Below are 12362 nucleotides of genomic sequence, written 5' to 3'. Positions count from 1 at the left end.
CCATTTATTGCATTTGGAAACTGCCTTGCTTTCAGATGAAGACTTTGCAGTAGTCTCTGTCATGAGCTCTGTCTGCGGTAACTCATACATACTATTTTGAAATAGACTCTGTAGACAGCAGGAAGTCTGAGAGGTAGAGGTTTTGGAAAGGGATGTTACTGATGCAGTAATAGAGGTTACACCTACAGGATGTTGCCACGAATGGAGCATTTGAGCTCTAAGGATAGGCTGAATGGACTGGGACTTTTATCACCGGAGCATACGATGTTGAGGTATGAAGTTAGAACATAGAATAGTACAGCGCAGTACAGGCCCTTCGGCCCATGAAGTTGTGTCAACCTATTATCCTACTGAGATCAAACTGCCCTGCATAGCCTACATTATGCTTTGTACATATACAAACATTCTACTATCATCCATGTGCCTATCCAAGAGTCGCTTAAAAGTCTCTAAAGTATCTGACTCCACTACCACCGCCGGCAGCACATTCCAAGCACCCACCACTGTCTGTGTGAAGAACCTACCTCTGACATCTCCCCTATACCGTCCTCCAATCACCTTAAAACTACGCCCCCCTCATAAAAGTCATTCCCGGCCTGGGAAAAAGTCTCTGGCTATGCCTCTCATCATCTTGTAAATCTGTGAGACTCCACAAAGGTTTGTAAATTCATGACATATTAGGTAAGGCGAATAGTAAAGGTATTTTCCCTAAGGTGTAGGAATTCAAAACTAGGAGGCATATGTTTAAGGTGAGAGGAGAAAGATTTAAAAAGGACATGAGGGCAACTGTTTTGGGGGGTTAGTGTTTGAATGAACTGCCAGAGGAAGTCGTGGACATGGGTACAGTTACAAGAGTTAAAAGAGACTTGGATAAATACATGAGTGGGATAGGTTTAGACGGCTATGAGCCAGAGCAGACCAGATGGGACTAGTTTAGAACATTAGAACGTTACAGCACAGTACAGGCCCTTCGGCCCTCGATGTTGTGCCGACCTGTCATACCGATCTGAAGCCCATCTAACCTACACTATTTCATGTACATCCATATGCTTATCCAATGACGCCTTAAATGTACCCAAAGTTGGCGAATCTACACCGTTGCAGGCAAAGCGTTCCATTCCCTTACTACTCTCTGAGTAAAGATTAAAGAAATTTAGTTTAGGAACTCGGGGCTGGTGTAGACTAGTTGAACTAAAGGGTCTGTTTGAAGCTGTATGACTCTGACAATGACTTTCTGACTGTTTGCTGTTATACATTGAATAAACTGTCTCTGATTGCCAAGAAAACAAATTTTATAGAATAGTGGTTGCTGTGTGTCCTGCCTAAATCCTGCCCTCATTGGCTGACACAATGCAGTCAAGTTGGCATTCTTTGAAATATTGCCTCTCTTGCCGAGCACGCTGAAATCATGAAATGAATTTAAAAGCAACTGAATGTATTCTCTTTGATTTCTATACCTTTATACAAATGTTCTCTCTTTAAAAACAGTGTTGGTTGGTCACTCCCAGGGCACAGCTTTGTCTACATGAATGGGGGGAGGGGAGAGTGATGGCCAAGTGATATTATCACTGGACTATTAATGCCGAGACCAACGGTGACATTCAGGGGATCTGGGTTGAGATCCCACTATGGTGGAATTTGAATTCAGTAAAAATCTGGAATTGAGACTCTAATGATGACCATGAAACCATTGTTGCAAAGATCCATCTGGTTCACTAATGACCTTTAAGGAAGGAAGCCTGCCATCCTTACCTGGCCTCGTCTAGATGTGACTCCAGACACTCAGCAATGCAATTGACTCTTAATTGCCCCTGGGCAATTAGTGATGGACAATAAATGCTGCCTAGCCAGCAATACCCTTATTATCACATGTCAAGAATTCAGAAGTGGATGTCGGACTGTCCAGTCTGTAACATGCATTATTTTCCCAGTGCTCCATTTGATTTGTGGATTGAGCATGCCAATCTCTGTAGCCAACTTCCAATACTGCAATTTCATTCCAACAAAGTGAAGAACCACAAGAGCTCAGATAGAAAGATACCACTATACATCTAGCCAAGTTCATGCCAACAAACCTCACTGAGGAAGGAGCAAAAACAGAAGTTGCTGGAAAAGCTCAGCACCTGTGAAGAAAAATATCAGAGTTCTGAGGAAAGGTCACCAGACCTGAAACATTAACTTTTTCTTATTCTTCACAGATGCTGCAAGACCTGCTGAGCTTTTCCACCAACTTCTGTTTTTGTTCCTGATTTGCAGCATCCCCAGTTCTCTTGGCTTTTACTTAATAAAGAAGGCCCCGTCCATCGAAACCCTGCAGTTTTAGTGCTTTGCAGCATCACCACAAGGGGGCAGCAGCTACAGTCAGGAGAGTAACCTCAGAATCTCAGGGCAGAGGTAAATGATGTCGGGGGTTGCATCCGTTTCTTGGGTTGAGGAGCATTAGAGGAATGGGGAAGGGGTTGCCAAACAGGGGGGCCCACTGCAAACACCCTTCTCCCCCACAATGCTTAGTCCCCTCAATCAGGCCCCTCCCCCACCAATCAAACTAACAGGGTAGCAGCTACTGGTAATGCCACATGGCAACAAGCTCCCCTCTACTTGAAGCCCGGTTGATTAATCCCCTTGGTAGCGAGCTGAAGCCCTTTCAGTCAGTGCTTTGCAATTAGTTTCCCACCATGACCCCAGTCACGGGCCCCTCCGTGAGAACTGGAGCCAGTGTGACGTGGTTGGAGCCCCAGGCACCCTCAAATCTCATGACTCTGAAATGTTAGCCTCCACTTGGGGTCCCAACCCCACTTTTGGAAGCCCTGCCTTAGACAGGACTTAGCCAGCCACATAAGGGTCGCAATTTGCAGCAGGTTTGGAGCGGTCAACTGTAAGGCCTTCACACCAAGATGTTAACTCTGGGGGAGATGAGAAGGTGGCAAGGGTCTGGGTAGGCCAGCGCTCCACCTAATTGTGTGTCCCTCCCACCTCCGAGCTCACCACCACCGCAAACTGTCTCAGGTATCAGCAACGGTGCAATTCCAGCCCACTGACACCTCTACTATGCTGAGCCTTGGATGTACCTGAAATTGTTACTTAATGCCTCATGTGGCAGTCGATTGAGATGTTTTTGATTGTTTTCAAATGACACCCTTAATCTGAAAGCAAGCAGCATCACTGTGAATTTTGTAACAATCAAAGACTGACAAGAGCTAAAGCATCATTGCTTGTGAACAAGGAAGCAATATTGAGCAATGTCTTTTGAGCTCCGATTCACTGAGCTAATTAAGCTCATTGAAAGAAGGAAGTGCTCCTGCCAGAATGAACATTATATACAAGGGGAATAATAAAGCAGCACCATGTAATGTTCTGCTACATCCTCATACAGGTTCAAAACCTCCCTCCTTAATAATGTAGCCGAGACACATGAACTCCACCAGGGTCGGGAAGTAGTGATCTCCTTCTCAACAGGTTATAATTTGTGTTTTAATTGCTGCAAATTCTGACTAGCCATGTCTGTCAGCATCTCTTCTTTCAGCAATATGCAATATAATTAGGGGATGATGAATTGCTGGTTTGTGAATGTTCCAAGGGAATGATCAGGTCTAATGTGTGCATTCTGACGCTGGTCATATTCCCGCTGATATTAAATTCTAGTTCAAACTTTTGACCTCCAAGGAGGGCAGGGTAATCAGAATCTTGATGTGAAATGGAAAAAGCACATTAGCTATAGCATATACTTTTTCAAGTGTGATGCTTCAATCTATTAGTAGGTCTGTAACCTGCATGTGCTGGGAAAACTGTGCAAATCATAATGGAGAAAATCAACGGCTTGCGATTCTTACTAAAACAGTCTTCTAGGGTCAATCTGCTGTGGGTCAGAAATTTCAGGTAACTACTGAAATTATATTTTCTTTGATACACCAATCCACAGCATCTACATCTCCAATATAAATGATTGTTCTAGATTCGCAGCCATTAAGATGCCGTAAGGATCTTCCTTCTCAAGTTTCTTCATTTATGACTGGATCTTGTCCATTATTTCTCAAAACTTCCAGGTTCACTACATCAGGCCTGATGTTAATTCAGTCAAAGCCCATTCACATAGTTAAAATCAGGCCCCTTTTATCTGAGATCAATTGCACATTCCAGAGTAATGAAGGGAGATAACATTTCTAATCATTTTTAGAGTTATTCTTATCATTTTACTATCCTGACAACATAAGAGCGACATTAAATCTATTTGGAATATTTAAGTGTCCTTTTCAGTGATGCTGGTTGAGGGATAAATTTCAACGTGGATGCTGGGAGGAACTTGCCCCAGTCATCTTTGAACTAGTACCATGGGATCTTTTACATTCGCTTGATGAGGGAAGTTGGGGCTTCAGTTTGAAGTCTCACCTCAACAGTGTGGCACTCCCTCAGTGCTGCACTGCAGCATCAGCCTGCCGTTTGAACTCAAATCTGTGGCATGCAGCTTGAACCCAGAACCTTCAGACTCAGAGGCAAGCACATGTCTAACTCACCCATAGTAGAGCTTGCCAGTTATGATGTTGCTTCCATCATATTACAGATAGACTCACTAGTGCCAGTCCTTCTTATTGGCATTAACTACTGATACCAAGTAGGGAAGGAAGTCTGTGCAATATGTTTGGCAGAATGTAGGCTAGGTCTTGGTTTATCAGAATATGGTTAACATATATTATTTAGTAGCTAGTTACATTACATCTAAAATATAGGATTATTTCATTAAAAACATAACAACTTGAGATAAGTACATGTGATTACTTTACCTACATGTTGTTAAACGTAAGAGCAATCACTGAAGAACTCGTTAGGACCTTCCAGAAACAGTCATTTATATGTTTTTTCCTTATCAACCTGTTCCAGAGATGTTATTCTGTACCTCCGGAGCAGGTCAGGCTTGAAACTGAGCTTCTTAGCTCAGAGGGAGGGACACTACCACTGTCTCACAAGAGTCCCAACAGTCTTTGGTATCCTGATAGACAGAGCTTATCTTATTGATCCCAGTATGGGGGAAACATGGGAACAGGACGTTGAGCCAGATGATCAAACATGATCATATTGAATGGTAGAGCAGGCTCACAGGGCTGAAAAGCCTTGTATAGCTCCGACATTCTATATTTCTATGTCTCTATGTAACCCTTTCACATTCTAACTGCCTAATCTCATAGATCGTACCCAATAATACAGTGCTCAACAACCCTGACTAGAATATTATGAAACGATAATACAGACTTGCACACTTACATGCACACTGAATCTGTGGAACACTGTATGCACATATCCTTTTGCTGTGCCTCATTTTAATTTGAGAGCACTAGTCAGTCTATTGCTCCATAGAAAAATGATGTGTTGAGAGCAAAGCAATAGCCAGTAATGAATGCATGCAAATTGAGGATGGGAGAAAAGAGTACATTAATTTATAGATTATCAACAGAACAGAGCATGACAGCAGGAGTAACAGCTTTGAATGCTGAAGTTTGTCTCCACAATAGGCCGTTAATGTCCATATGCGCTGTTGGAAATTGTGTGTCAGCTAATTTTCACCTTTTCCTAAATGGATTATTAACACCTTCTGGATCTTTTGTAACCTGACCGCTGCCTGATGATTAACACTTCAGGCAACAGAACAACGACTCTCAGCAACCTTAATTTCATCAATTGACCTGAATCCAAAAGGAGCAAACCACTGTCAATGCTGTGAAGCTTCTGCCATTGGGAGACTCATAAACTAACAGAAGCCAGGGTGAAAGGCTTTGTTACTGGAATAAAGGAGTGGGATTTACCAACGTAAACTGAGTGAAAAATCTGGGGTCCACGTGACAGTTCCCATTCCCTTTTTACAGTTGCTACCTACCTGACTTAGAGCTAATTTCTGATGATATAACAACGTGTAGAGCTGGATGAACACAGCAGGCCAAGCAGCATTAGAGGAGCAGGAAGGCTGACGTTTCAGGTATAGGCCCTTCCTCAGAATTTCAGGAAGGGCCTAGACCCAAAACGTCAGCTTCCCTGCTCCTCTGATGCTGCTTGACCTGCTGTGTTCATCCAGCTCTACACCTTGCCATATCAGATCCTTCAGCATCGGCAGTTCCTACTAGCTGTATAACTTCTGATGATGTTGTCTGTAAATTTGCAAATGGCGATCTTTGCCACAACTTTGGTTATTCGAATGGAAATCTATTTTATCACACGTCCTTCCCATCTTGACTGCTTCACGATCATTTTTACCCCTGGCTGAGCGTCTGACATGCAGAAATCCATTAACAAGCCTAACAGTCTTCAGTCTGAACGAGTGAAAAACCTAGTAAATTCTTTCCATTTGGCTGATATAGCATTGACTTTCTCACACAGCAGTAACACAGCTCAAATCTAGAGAATTTTGATACCAGAGCTGATATTCTGGTACTCCCAAGCATGTTGTTACATCCTAACAAGGGTCAAGACTATTTGGACAATCATCAACTGTGCCTTGGAATATTTTGAACCTTTCTGTTTTAGGTTTTTTAGGTTTTAGTTGCCAACAACGTATAGGTAGAGTGGCTGCTGCCAGTCATACTTATTGAAATTAATGTCTCTGTTAATGTAAAAACGCCAGTTATTGGATTTACAATGAATCAAAACTCAAGACATTGATCCCACCCATTGCTCTTCATCAATGGTGGCCAGCAAAAACCATATTTGATGCAAATCAGGATTTGACACAAGAATGTGAAGACCTCAGCAGTACAAACTTGTGTCTTCACGGTTGGGTCATTGTCAACAGGAGCGTTACAGGAAAAGTTGACAGACACTAAGCCATCAGCATTCAATTGGATTCCTCTATGTGAAACACAGTAAGCAGGTTGTATTTATTCCTGTCAGTGAATGTCAGTTGTACTCAATAATTTGTAAAGTATGAAACTGGGCTCTCACTCTCCTCCATGGCCATCAAAGGTCAAGGTCATTAAAAGACGGTTTCGATGTTGGTCACAGAGAAATGATCAGATGAAACTGCCTTGCAGTGATAATCAGAAAATGTATCATTTTATTTCCTGGATAATGATATTACAGAGGTTTTGACAATGTTGTTTAAAAAGACCTACAGACGATATACATTCCTGCTGTTAACACGCAAATTAAATGGTATGAAAAAATTATATGAAGGGGCAATGATGTTGTCCCAGTTTGTTGTCAATATGGGGCATTCTGTCACTATGGCTGGAGCCTTGTGTCAACATCAAACCTGAAACAGAAAATGATGGAAACACTCAGCATGTCCAGCAGAAGACAGAAACAGAGTTTAAGTTTTGAACTGAATATGACTCTAAAGAGTTATATCTCGGTCAATGCATGAACTCTGTTTCTCACTCCATAGATGCTGCACAACATGCTGAATTTCTCCAGCACTTGCTTCTTTAATATCAAAACGAGCAGGGTGGTGTAATCTGCAATTTTATCTATTTAAAAAAACTCATCCCTTATCAAACTTCATGAGTATCTGGCAAAGGTGCTGCTGACAAAGTTCTCTGGATCAGTCTTTCCTGGGATTTTCATCCCCTTCCAGCTTTTTGCCATGCTAACTGATCATTATGATGTTAAACATCAAGTCAGGGATAACCAGACTGTTTTATTGCTGGATAGTCTTCCTGCCACTGGCTTTCCCCATTTAACCAGGACTGAGAACCAGGGTATAGTTCACCAGGAATCTCTTCTGGCCTTACCACCTGCAAAAACATGAATGAATGGGCGATGTTTTGAACAGGCATTCCTTGTCCATCAAATCCTACATTAGGACTTGACCCAAAGTTTCTGACTCAGATTTGGGAGGCTACTCCCTGCACCACAAGAACTCCTGAGCTTTTCCTATTCCTGTTATCAATTCAAATCAGAAGGCAGGCTTCATAACAGAAAATTCAATTCATAGAATCCCTACAGTGTGGAAACAGGCCACTCAGCCCATACCAACCCTCTGAAGCGCATCCCACGTCCCACCATGGTTAATCTGTCTAACAATATGGCCAATCCACACAAGCTGTACATCTTTGGACTGTGGGAGGAAACTGGAGCAACCGCACGCAGACATTGGGAGAACGTGCAGACTCCACACAGTGACCCAAGGGTGGAATCGAAGCCGGGTCCTTAGCACTGTGAGGCAGCAGTGATAAACACTGAGCCACCGTGCCTATCCCGTTGTGAGGTGGCAGCTCAGAAGTGCTGCATTGTTGGAGGTGCCACCTTTGGGATGTACCATTAAACAAATTCCGCGTCCCCTCCTTTCAGAGAGACACCATTTGTCATGTGCTCTGGGATGTCCTGTGGTTGTGTAAAGTACTACACAAATGTGAGTGTTTTCTCTTTAAAAGTTTTGTAAAATCATCCTCGCTCCCCTCCTTCCTGGACACACAGTCACACAGACACACACACACACACACACACACACTATACACAGACTACACAAACATACACACACACAATATACACACACTACACGAACATACACACACACACATACACACATGCATGCTTGTACACACACAAACACACACACCTACATACAACACACACACACACATACAACACACACACAAACACACACACTGATGCACCACTCACAAACACACATACTCACACACAACACACACAAACATACACACCCCACATACAACACGCACAATCACCCACACGCACGCGCGTGCACACACACACACACACACACACACACACACACACACACACACACACACACACACACAAACATACACACACAAACATACACACACACTTCTCACGACTTCTACTATGGGGCTAAGCAGAAGCCTAATTGCTGCTAATGTTTCTGAGTGATTGGAATTGGCTGCTAGATTGCAGCAGGCACTACCCATTAACTGGGTGGTATGAGAACATTCCAAGCTACACATTAACGCTAGATCTGCTCAGGCAAGAGAAGCTGACAAACACTACCCGCAAATGGCTAGAGTAATGATTGATTTCCCTTTAACTGCATTCAAACTGGACAGCTCAGAAACTGGCATCATTGACTGAAAGTAAACAGGGCTAAACGATCCAAGTGACAGGAGCAGGCGGCAATGAAACACATCGGCTTTCCCAGTGGCCCAGTTGGCAAATCCCTACCATATGGCACAGTACGTACAGTCCAGGACCTGGAACAGTTGGAGCATAGAGGGTTTTCTCTGTGGAAGTGTGATCGGTGTCTTTATGAATGGGCTCATGAATGATTGCACAGCACATTGAGGAAGTGTTTGCTGCCAGGTTCTATCCCAAGCCTCAGCCTATTGAATTGACCTCGGTTAATGGAAGGCTTTGGAAGGTGTGACAAGTTGACTGAAGTGCTGGGCTGAAGGTGAGAGACGAAAATAAAATCAGCCAATGTTGTTCCCTCCCTCACCTTATGATGATTTCCAGTAATCTGCTCTGCTGCAATAAAATTGTAAACATCATGACCTCTATACAGTACCTTTATTCTAGGTAGAGCTGCATTACAAAGGGGGCTGGGTCACCTTGATATCAGATCAAATGGATCTAGAGGATGGGTCTGTAAAGCTGCAAGTAATGTGTCCTCTTTGCCATCTTCTGTAGTCATGTTCATAACTGTCTGTTGCTATTCTCAAGGGGATAAGCTCTACATCTTCAAACTACCACAATAGCTCCCCCAAACTGCTGCCCTAATTCCAACAGAATTTCCCAGCTATGTGTAAAGCTGCAATCCAGTGACATTGAATTGCCACCAAATTTTAGAAAGCCATGTCGAGACTATCAGAGGTGTATGGTCCTCACCTAAAAGCATAAAACCAGCAGCTTTGCCTTCACAATGGTCTCAATAGAGCTGCCCCAATTCTGTTGGAATTAGGGCAGGAGTTGGGTGGAACTATTGTGGTAGCTTGATGATGATTGATTGGGCCACATTATGCTGATCTTACCTGGAGAGATACAGAGGTATAGTCAACCAGACACACAACACAGAAGAGACCCCTCAGCCCAACAAGCCTGTATTAACTTGAATTACTCTAAATCTACAATTGTCACACTTTCCAGCACTGGGCCCATAACGTTGAATGTTATGACATTTCAAGTCCTCATCCATGTATTTTTGTAAGGTCTGCCTGCCTCTACTGCCTGACCAGGCACAGCATTGAGATTTCCACCACACTCTGGGTGAAAAAGAGTCTCCTCAAACTCCTCCCTACCTTTTGCATTGAAGCTATGCCAGTGAAGTTAATGGGAGGGACATGATTAGCCTGGGATTGATTAGCCTCATGATGAGAGAACAGCCAGGGTCTCCCTTGCTCTTGAGATTCTGTCAGGCTTCCTCCTCAGTACATCAGGGCTGAACCAGCCCATCCATCCATCCACTCCCTCCAGCATCCATTCATAATGTGTACCATCTACAAGATGCACTTTAGCAACTCTCCGAGTCTCCTTCGACAACATCTTTCAAATCCCCGACCTCTACCATCTGCAAGGACAAGGGCAGCAGATACATGGGAACTCCCATTTATCTGCAAGGTCCCCTCCAAGCCATTCACCATCCTGACTTGGAACTATACCTCTGACCTTCAATTTTGTCAGGCCACAGACCCCGAACTCCCTTCCCGGCTGCACTATACGCATGGATTGCAGCAGTTCCAGAAGGCAGCCTCACTACCGCTTGCTCAAGGGTAATTGGGGATAGCAATAAATGCCAGACTTGTCAGCAACGGACACAGCCCAAGAGAGTATAAAAAGACTTAGCTGGGCAGCTGGTTAGCGACGCAGAGGGATGCCAATAGTGTGGGTTCAATTCCCACACCAGCTGAGGTTACGATATAGGTCCTGCCTTCTCACCCTCTCCTCTCACCTGAGGTGTGGTGACGCTCAGATTAAATATCATCAGTCGTCTCCCTCTAATGAGGAGCAGAACCATGTAGTGGTCCAGACCCGAAATGTCAGCTACCTGCTCGTCTGCTGCTGCTTGGCCTGCTGTGTTCATCCAGCTCTACACCTTGTTATCTCATCTTCTGGGACTGTGGCAACTTTACTTCCAAAAATGAATACAGCAGACTTTGGGGAGACAAGGTGGTGCTGACTGGTTTTAAAGCTCCTCATTGCTCACACATGAAGAATGGCCGTATTGGGACAATGCAGGACATAGAGACTTCTAATCAGCCGGTTCATAGAGTCAGAGTCAGAGTTATACAGCATGGAAACAGACCCTTTGGCCAAACCTGTCCATGCTGACCACATTCCCGAACTAAACCAGCCCTACTTGCCTGCATTTGGCTCATATCACCTCCAAATCTTTCCTATTCATGTTTACCCAAATGACCTATAAATGTTGAAACTGTACCCGCACCCACCACTTCCCCTGGCAGTTCATTCCACATGCCCCCTAACCACGCTTTGTAAAAAAGTAGTTCAGATGTGCTTTGGCACACCTCTGGAGCAAGTGGGGCTTCAACCCAGGCCTCCAGACCCAGAGCTGGGGACACTACCACTGCATCATGAGCACTCTCACAATGCAGCATCTTTACTCATGTTCAGCACAAGTTGTTGCCTTCTGGAAAATGCCTTCTGAAAACAGTGGTTCATCACTGCCCCCAAATGGTAAGGTCTAATACAGCAGACTTCCCTTGATGGTTATAATTTGAGAACCATCATGCAGGAGAAAAGGTCAGGGTACACAGCATACAGGCTGCAGTGTATTACAAAGCAGTGACATACTTCAGATATCAGACACATGCAAAGACCAACTGAGTGTGAAGTTCAAACCATCCAGGAACAACATTTGAGCTCTGTGATGTGTAACTGGCTACTTCGATACCATCAAAGGTTCTGCCTGGATTGTATAATAACATAGATTGATCCATTTATATGTTTAAAGGGAAAAAAATATTTGAAATTCATAAATGAAGAGTAGGGTCCAACAATTGATGGATGTGAAATGAATTGAAGAGATATGTGAAGCAGTTGTACTTCTGCATGAATGACTCTTTCTGTGGTTCTCGCTGGGAGCCCCAGTGGACGCCTGAGCATCCCTATCCCTTCTAACCTCAGGCACAGTGACAAGATTTATTCTGGGACATAAACACGATCCTTTTAACTACAATAGACCCACCACTATTCATTTCAAACAAAATATAAACGCACAAACATACAGAAGAGTTTTCCAACAGGTGCAACCATTGCTGGCAATGACGTGATTTTAAAATTCTTAAGTTAGTTTTAAAATGCTTCACGCTCCTGACATCCAAATCCTCAACCAGCTCTAAAACCCTCATTCACCTTTACGCTGCTCCAATTTTGGCTTCTTGCAGATTTCTAACTTTAGTTGTGCCACCATTGGCGGCTATGCCTTCAGTTAACTTTGGCTAATA

Source organism: Stegostoma tigrinum, chromosome 27, assembly GCF_030684315.1.
Source record: "Stegostoma tigrinum isolate sSteTig4 chromosome 27, sSteTig4.hap1, whole genome shotgun sequence".
NCBI lineage: Eukaryota > Metazoa > Chordata > Chondrichthyes > Orectolobiformes > Stegostomatidae > Stegostoma > Stegostoma tigrinum.
Note: the sequence above shows the minus strand (reverse complement) of the source record.